Genomic DNA, 9,861 nt, shown 5'->3' with positions numbered 1-9,861 from the left:
ATTATCAATATTATTTCCATTGTATTTTTTCTTTAAGGTAATGTATAAATATTGAACTTTTTTTTTTGCTTTAAGTTTTGCAACATTAAATTTAAAAATATTTCTCCTTACGTCATAGATTGATGTTTTTTGTTTTGAAAAAAATGTGAAAGTACTGTATGCTTTCTCACAGTGTTTTTATTTTACTTTGAATGTTTAAATACCTGATCTGTTTAAAGGTTTTCTCTATTTAACATTTATTTGGGGGTATGAAGTGAATTAGGGAACTGCTTTTTTTTTCTTCCTTTGCAGATGACTAGCTAGTTGTCATAATATCTTTCATTGAGAAGAATCTGTCTATTCATCAGTGATTGAACTGCTACTCTTGTCACATAATGCATTTTCATGCATATTTAGATTCACTTCTAGTCCCACTATTCTTTTCTGTTGTATGCACCTGGACCAAATGATTTTAATTACTGCAGCTTTATAGTTCCCTAGAATGAGCTTTATTCATTCATTCCACTGATACATCATTGAGATTATATAAAATTTACTTGATTTAAGATGAAGTGACATCTTTACAATACTCAATCCTGTTTCCAAGAATAGGGTTGTCTTTTCGCTCACTTGATTTTTCTCTCATGTTTCTCTCTAGTGCCTTAAATTTTTCTTTTTATAGATCCTATACCTGTTAAAGTTTAATCCTAGTTTTTTCTTCTCTTTTTTTCAGTGTTGGGGATTGAACACAGAGCTTTCCAGTCTAGGCAAATGTTCTTTTGTTGAGCTACATCCTCAGCCCTACTTTATCTTTTGAAACTCTTATTTATATATGATATTTCTGTCTTTCTTTTATTATGTGTTTTAATAAGACAATAGTTATCTGCATATAAAATTTAAATACTTTACTACACTCTCCTTTAAAGTAGTTTTTATTTGATCATAGGTACACAGTTGCATCATAGACAAGTAATCATTATCTTTTCTTCCCTCTCCCAATTTGGACTATTACATTTTTGTAGCTTGTTAAAACATCTAGAACAATGTTAAATAGTGCGTTGATGGTAGGTATCTTATTTCAGCCTTTGGTGAAATTGTTTTGGTAATTTGCTATTATGCATGACAGTGACTTTTTCTTCATCTATATATTTAAATCATATTAAAGTTATATCTGGTTCCATATATTTTAACAAAGAGTTTATTTTTTCAACTAAGATCAAATACTCCACTTTATCCAATACCTTTACCAACATCTTTGAAAATGATTCTATCATTTTTTAAAGTTCACATATGACTATAATGAGCCCCTAATGTTGATCTATCTTTGCATTTTAAATCTTGGTATATTATTCTATGAGTGTGCTGCCAGATTTTAAGTGCTGATATTTTATTCAAGATTTTTGCATTACTATTCATAAGTTGGATTTACTCTGTTTTTAAAAAATATGCTGTCTTTGTCAGATTTTAGTACAGAAGTTTTTCTGGCTCTGTAAAATTAAGTCACAAATATTCTTTTAAGACTGAAAAGCATAGTAGTAGTAAGGATTGTCTGTTTTGTAAAGGTTTGGTAATTTTTCATTGTAAAACCATGTGGGTCTCCTATATTTTGGGTGACTAGTTATTTGATAATTTTCTAAGTTACTTTTCAATGAATGGAGCAGGCATTAAGAAAACTCGGTGCCTGTGTGTGCTGGGCCCATGGATCACAGCTCTCCACAGTCCTGGGGGCCTCTCAGGGCAGTGCAATTTGTCATAACTAAATCCTGGAAACAATCCAAATGCCCATCAACTGAGGAATGGTTAGAGAAGATGTGGTATTTTTTACACAATAGAGTATCATTCAGCTATAAAACAGGATATATTTGATACTTTTGTCAGTAAATGGATGGAACTAGAGAATATACTCTTAAGTGAAATAAATCAGACCTGCATGTGCAAACCATGTAAGTGTGAGAACCTGAAAGAGAAAAATGGAATCTGAAGGGTACAATAGATACTGGGAAAAGGGAATGAATTTATTCAAAAGGAAAGAGTTGCTGAGTTGAGGAGGACAGGAGAGTTAGTGGGGGAAAGATTTATTTATGTATGGAAACAGGATGGCTTGAACAACTGTACTGTGGATTTCTGCTGGTCTGTGGAAAGGAGAAGATAATGTTTAATTTGTTTTGTCTCTTTTTTTCAATTATTTGTACTTTTTCTTTTCTTAATTTATTGTATATGTTTTTCTTCTTCCAATTTTGCATGCATAGATCTGGTACTATGAATAACTGGTTGGAAGACAACACTATGCATTACAACAAATGCTGTGGAATTCCTATTACTTTGTTAAGTGAAATCCTGTATCACTTGTAATTTTTCTGTTTTAATACTACTTCATACTCTATAAAATATAAAAAAATTACTTTCAAAATTAGTATATTTAGATTCTTGCTTTTTCTTGGGTCAGCCATGATTATAATTTTCTGGCAAATTGTCTATTTTTTCCAAACCTTCAACTTTATGTGGAATATAAGTGGTTTCCTACAACACTTGGAATTCTCTCTTTTATTATTATTTCTCTGTCATCGTTTGATATTTAGCATATGTTTTAAATATATTGTTTTCTTCCTTTATTTATTCAATTATCTAATGGAATGTCAATCTAGTTATTTGTTTCTAAAATGCTCCCTCTCATTCATTTGCTAGTCATAACTTTTTGTTTTTAAGTCACTAGCTTTTGTTTTTATGTTTCTTATCTTTGACTTCTTTAGATTTTCAATTTTGGAAGTGTTTTTAGCTTATTTTTCTTCTCTTCAGTTTAATAATGTATATATTTAAACATTGCTTAAATCTGCTATAAATAGTAGTGTTGTGGCTTCATTCTATATATACATGGTCTTTCCATTGTTGTAAGCTTATCTTTTGATATGCACTTCTTTTTTCACCCAACAATTGCTTGAGATGAATAACTACTCATGTAGCACTTCCTTATTAATCTTGATTTATTGCTTCACCATAAGAGAATGCTAAGTGAAGTGTTTCTTTTCTTTTTTTTTTTTTTTGCAGAACCGGGGATTGAACTCAGGTCCTTGTGCTTGCCAGGGAAGCGCTTATTCCACTGAGCCATCTCCCTGACCCCTAAGTGAAGTGTTTCTAATACTGAAAATTTCTTGGGGGCATCTCTCAGTTGTGGTCATTTGTGCGTGTGTGTGTGTGTGTGTGTGTGTGTGTGTGTGTGTTTACCTGGAATATCTTGTTCATCCTTTTACTTCTCAACATTCTAAAGAATTTTACTTTAGACACATGCCTTATGTGTAACATATAATTGGCCTTTACATTGGGATCTAATTTTAAAGGCTTTAAAAAAGTTAGACAAGTGTCAAATTAGAAATTCCCTTGCTCTTGATATAAGGATTTTAGAGGTAATGGTTTCTTCAGGAGGTAACCCAGGAAGTACCAGAAGGGAAGAGGGAATTAAGACAGGGAAGGAAAGATAAGCAACACAAGAAGACCAATTCATCAATGCAGGGTTCAACAACTGAATCTACTGGGCACCTCTGGAAGAGCGCTCCAGACCCATCTCTGCATTGTCTCAGAAGGGATAAGATCTGGGTGTTTCTTCATCTACTTGTATTCTACATTAACTAGTGCCTGAGACATTAATTGGATAGAAGATTTTCCCTACTCCTTGTGTAGGGGCTGAGCATATAATCCTGTAGCTAGAGAAAGCTTTTGGGCGCTGTCTGGGACAGTACAGTGCTGAGGGTTGTGAGCAGGGAACAGACAGCATCTACTGTGAGAGGAGGGCTTACCTTCAAGGGTGATGAAGTTCCAGGGATTCAGGGCAACTAGGCCAGAAATACTGTAGTGCTCAGAGGCTGGGAGGCACTAATTTGTTTTTCTGTTTTTAATTTTTTTTAAAACTGGATTTCAATGTATCCTGTTGGCTCTGAGTAAGGTTCAAGACTTAGAGGGACTGGGATATCTGTAAATATTTTCTGTTGATGGCCCAAATTAACTATGCACATTGTTCCTGTAAGACCCACATGGAACAGCAAAGTTTAGTCTCAGTTCCAGCAGGACCTCAGCTTATAGACAGAACCACTAGAGGTTACATCCTTATTAGGGTTTCTGGGGGCTAAGGGAAGCCTGTCAGAGTCGAAGCCATTCTATGTCAGTTACTGAGTGTATCTTCCAATTTAAAATTCCCTTTAAACATTGCTATTCCATTAATGTTACTTGGAAGACAGCTCACTCTTAAATTGGCTTGATTTTATGTTTTGTTTTCTGTTTTTAAGGCTGTCACTGCTACTGGTTATTTCTCTCTTCTTTTTCATTCATCCCACCTCATGCTATAATTTGCTTCCTGCTTTCTTTGGTTTTCTACTTTTTTCTTTTTAAATACTGTATATTTATAGGTGGTTTTGATTTTTCTGATAATTTAAAATCTTGCACTACTTTTTCTTTTCTTTCTTTCTTTTTTTTTTTGGCAGAACTTGGGATTGAACTCAGACACTTGCACTTGCCAGGGAAGCACTTATCCTACTGAGCCATCTCCCTGGCCCCTGCACTCCTTTGTCTTAAAAAAAAACGTAAAATAATAATTTGCTTATTATAAGATGCACTCATTTTTAAATGAGAAGTTGTATGAGTTTTGACAAATATACATATTGATGGAACCACCCCCCCCAAAGGGCACAGATCATAACATTACCATCTGCCTCCCCCAAATTCTCGAGTCCTTTAATGGGAAATTCTCTTGTCAATCCAGCTTCAGGCAACTACTTCAGGCAACTACTTCAGTGCTTTATATAGGACAAATTAGTTTTGCTCATTTTAGAAATTCATATAAGTGGAAATTTACTGTTTTTTTCATGCAGCCTAAGGTTCTAATCATCATTCATGTTGGAGTATGTATAGGCACTTTGTTTTAATTTTGAGCAACATTCTATTGATTAAATAGGTCCTCAATTACTTTAGTTCATTTATCTTGAAGAGTACATTTGAATTATTACTTGTTTGGGGCTATTGTGATTAAAGTTGCTATGGATATTTATGTACAAATATCTTTGTGTTGCATATGTTTTTATTTTCTAAATTAAGTTTCTGAGATTGGGTGGCTGAATCATGCAATAGGTGGGTATATTTACTTTTATTTTATTAGAATAGTTTTCCAAAGTGGTTGTACCATTTTACTCTCTCATGAACAATGTATGAGAATTGTGTTTGCTCCTGTGTTAGTCATTTCTCTGCTGCTGAAACAAAACGTGTGCATGCCTTATAAGGTGGAAAGGTTTATTTAGGCACAGAGTTTTCGAAGTTTCAGTCCATGATTGGTTGGCTCCATTGCTTTTGGGTCTGAGGTGCGGCAGGTACACATGGTAAAGCAAAGCTGCTCACTTCATGTCCAGAATGTAAAAAGAAAAGGAAGAGGAAGTGGCTGGGATCCCACTATTTTCTTCAAGGGTGTGCATATACTAATCAGCTAAGGTCTCGTGTTAATCAATCACCACATCTCTTACGGGCTTTATCAACTCCAATAACACCTCTGGCTGGAGGTTAATTCTAACTTATGAGCTTTTCTGGGGGACTATTTGAGATCCTAACTATGGCTGCTGTCATCCTCATTAATGCTTGGTATTCTCAGTGTTTCCAATGTTAGCCATTATAGTGGGTGTGCAGTGGTATTCTGCTGTAATATAAATGTTGCAGTATCCTGCTAGTTAATGATGATAAACATCTTTTTATAGGCTTATAAACCATGTATGTCCCTTTTAAATCTCTTGCTTAAATTTTTAGTGCTCCTAGCAGAACTAGATAAAATACGTTTATCTTTCCTTAAATGCCATCTTCAAAGAGATTAGTATATGTTATTATTAATAATTTTTCTGTTTCACATCTTTTTTACTACATTAATTTCATTAGAAATATTTCAAAATGTAATTTTTTAGCAGTCTAGTTTTATAGAAAAATGTGAAAAAAGTAGTTTCCATATAGCTTCTTATCCCTCCTCCTATTTCTCCACTTTTAACATCACGCATTAGTAGGTTATATTTGTTAGAATTGATAAGGCAGTAAAAGAGGATTATTAAGTAAAATCCATAGTAATATTACAGCTCATCCCTGGTGTTATACATTCTATAGATTTTGGTAAATAGATAGCAACATATATCTATCATTATAATATCAAACAATAGTTTCACTTCTTTAAATATCTGTGATCTTCCTATTTTCTTTATTCATCTCCTCCTTATTCCCCTGGAATCTCTAGAAACTACTTATCATTGTATTTTCTCTGTAGTCTTACCCTTTCCAGAAAATGATATTGTTGGAACTGTACAGTATATAACTTTTGAAATGGACTCCTTTCACCTAGTAATACAAATTTAAGGTTCTTCGTCAACACATTAAAGTTAACCTTTTTTTAAAAAAATTTTATTTATTTATTTGTGTGTGTGTGTGTGTGTGTGTGTGGCCAGCTCAGCCCACCAGGGGGCTGGGCTGGCTGGCATGTGGTGCTGGGGGATTGAACCATGGTCCTTGTGCTTTGCTAAGCTTGTTCTAAGTAGGTGCTTTAGACCACTGGGCCATCCTACCAGCCCCATTAAAGTTAACCTTAGTGAGATTATTTGTGTGCTTCTTATGTTTACATTGATACCTATACCTCCTCTTTTCTCTATGCTATACTAATTTTTGTTATATTGTGATTTACATTTTATAATTTATGATATTTATATGCTGATATATGATATTCTCACAATCATTTAATTTTTTTCATTTTTATTTTTTTATCTAATTCTTTTCATTTAATCTTATGTGTCGTTTCCCCTCAGTTTTTCTATTATAACTTGCTAATTATTTTCTTTATTAACTAGAATTTCAGTAATTTCTTCAAAAAGTATCAATGAGAATAACATTCTTGAGTATGCACAGGTTTGAAAGTATCTATTGCTTCCTTGAAGAACTTGTAAACCTTGATTCACTGTCTTTTAACATTAAATGTTGCTGTTGAGCTGTCTAAGAACAGTGGGATTTGCAGTTTTGTAGTTCAAAAGTTAATTATGTTATAAGAGAGGTAACTGATTTAAGGTAAATATACTTCAAGTCCTTTTGATTTGACCTCTTAAAGTATCTTACAGTTCTCTGCTTCTGTAAATGTGATTTGATTTTTTTTCCGACTTTGTCCACAACATTTTAAAACTATTTTTGAAACACAGAAATTTTTACAAGATGATGGTTTATTTTTCTAAATCTACATAAAATTTTTCTGAGATGCTATATCATTAGTCAATCTGCAGATATCCTTTACTTGGAAAAGATTCTGGTGGGAATTTTATATTTTATTATTTTGTTTTCTGTTCTGTGTTGTTTTCCAAGCAGCACCATTGGTTATCTTTGTCTTCTTAATTTTCTATTTTCTAATGCCTTTTACTTTTTTCTTTATACTCATTTCATTCAATTTTCTTAAGTTAGTACTACATGCCTACAGACATCAACTAACAATTCTGCACTGCTTTTGTTTCAATGTGACTTTGGTGAAAGTTTTAACTTTCTTCTGAACTTTACCAGATAGTGTTTTAAATTTAATTATTTTTTGTATATAGTCTTTTTTCCCTTTACACTCTTTTATATTTTATTTGGGATTTTTTGCCTGGCTTAGGCTGCCTTAATGGAGGGTGTAGCGTGACTTGTAGAGCTGAGGATTGAACCACGCTCCCACAAGCCTGACTGGGTTTGCCCAGGGAGGCACTTAAACAACTGAGCTAACTGGCAAGCCCCTTTATTTGGGATCTTATTTCATAGGTATTATATTTTCTTTCAAGTTTTTATCTCATCTAGGAATGATGATCATGGTTTTCACTGGTTTCTAGGTAGTGGTTGTGTGTGTGTGTTTTTCTTTTTTTTTTTTTTTTTTGACAGTTTTGATATACAATTTTAATTTTATGCTAAAGGAATGTGTGTGTGTTTTTCATTTGGCATTTTCCTTGGACTTTATTTGCAAGAGGTAGATAATGGCTCTTTCTATAGTTATGGCTCGTCTTTGAATTGAGCCTGGAGTATTTTACATAGACTCGTTATTTTCTGGAAGATTACATATGAAGAAGACAGCCTAAGAAGTAGTAGGCTGGCTGTTATCCTAAGTCTCTGGAAATATTCTTGTAAGGATTAAAAACATTTCCCCAGTGGCTACAATTCTTCTGAAGGTATAAGAAGACTTTATTTTTATTTATTTATTTATTTTTTTTTGGCAGAACTGGGGATTGAACTCAGGCCCTTGTGCTTGCCAGGCAAGCACTTATTCTACTGAGCCATCTCCCTGGCCCCTCAAGAGGACTTTTAGACTCAGTATATGACATGCATTAACATATATGAGGCTTTATTTCTCCAAATTGACAGCAATTAGAGGATGCATTTTCCCCTTCTTTCTACCAGGCCAATATTCTTTTTTGCTGTTCTTTGTTCATGCATTTTTGCAGCTCTATCTCCTTCCCTGCTATCATACTATTCATCTTACTCTGTTATTAGATTTCCTCAACAAATATCATAGACATCATCTCAGGCCAGCCTATATATATTTCTACTTCATCATTCAAAAGTAAACAGCTGCAAATAATTTGCTTTGTATTTTGCTCAAAGTTTGGATTTGTTGTACGCCAGAGGGTAGTTTTCTATAAGCTACTCCACTTTCACGAGAAGTAGAAATTCAGTTAAGTGTGATTTTTGATTTGTGGTTTTACAGTTCAAAAGTTAATTATGTTATAAGAGAAGTAACCAATATACAGTAAATATACATTATGTCCTTTTGATTTGACCTCCTAAATGTGCCTTCTGTTTCTCTGTTTCTTTCTAGAATCACTACTCTCATCTCTAAGGTAACATCAGTGCTTGCCTGGGCCTCTGCGGGAGCTTCCTAAGATTTTGCCCTATATTCAGGCTTGCCCTCTTAGGTTAGATGTTCCTTCCTGTTTCCCTGATTGTAGTACCATTAGTTTTTCCTCAAGGGAGCTACCCACTTCCTTTAGACATGACTTAATGGCAATGTCAAAAGAGATACTCCCGGCTCTCTCTGGCCTGTGCATCTGGTCCAAAGTGGGGCATGTGACCTGTGCTAGGTGTTCAGATTCTCTGTCTTAGAAATTTGAATTTGGAGGAGAATGTAAAAAGAAAAGTGAAGATGATTAGTTAGTTGCCTCATTGGCAGTGACAGAAGATTTTATTCATTAATTTTTTACCTCCAAGCCAGGTTCTTTGCTTTTTATTTATTTATTTATTTATTTATTTTTGATTTTGGAAGCTAGCCCAAAGCTATCCTATCTATGCTTTTGTCTTTCTCCTGAAGTTAACCAGAGTGAAATTTTATTGCTTAGAACCAAAGAATTTAGCTGGTGTCCACTTTTAGTTAAGGTGAAGACTAAGCTGCTGTAACACAGCCCACCAAATACAGTGGCTCAAGGGAGATCCCAGTGTATTTCTCTCTTGTGAAACAATCGAGAGCGGGTGAGCTGGTATGTGCCAAGAAGCCTCTTGGCCCAGCTGCTTTCTGCTATGTCGCTCTTGCAGTTCTGGGATGTTGTCCTCATTCCCTTGGTTGGTGGCAGGTCACTGCTACATCCCTATTGCAGCCCACGGAAAAGGCCAGAGGAGTCTGAATCAAGCCCCCAGCCCCAAATAAGAGAAGGATGTTGCACATGCTGTGTGTGCACACATGGCAGACAGGCTTTATTTACTACCACACCTGGATACATGAAAGGATGGAAAATGGATGGAAAAGCTGGTTTAATATGTGTTTAGGATGAAGGGGAGAAAGATTTGTGAGTAAGGGGCAGTTTGCCACCTATTAACTTTCAGGTCCATTCCTCACACAAAGGCCAGAGTGATGTTAAACACACACACACACACACA

Source organism: Octodon degus, unplaced genomic scaffold, assembly GCF_000260255.1.
Source record: "Octodon degus isolate 3935 unplaced genomic scaffold, OctDeg1.0 scaffold00173, whole genome shotgun sequence".
NCBI classification, from domain to species: domain Eukaryota; kingdom Metazoa; phylum Chordata; class Mammalia; order Rodentia; family Octodontidae; genus Octodon; species Octodon degus.
Note: the sequence above shows the minus strand (reverse complement) of the source record.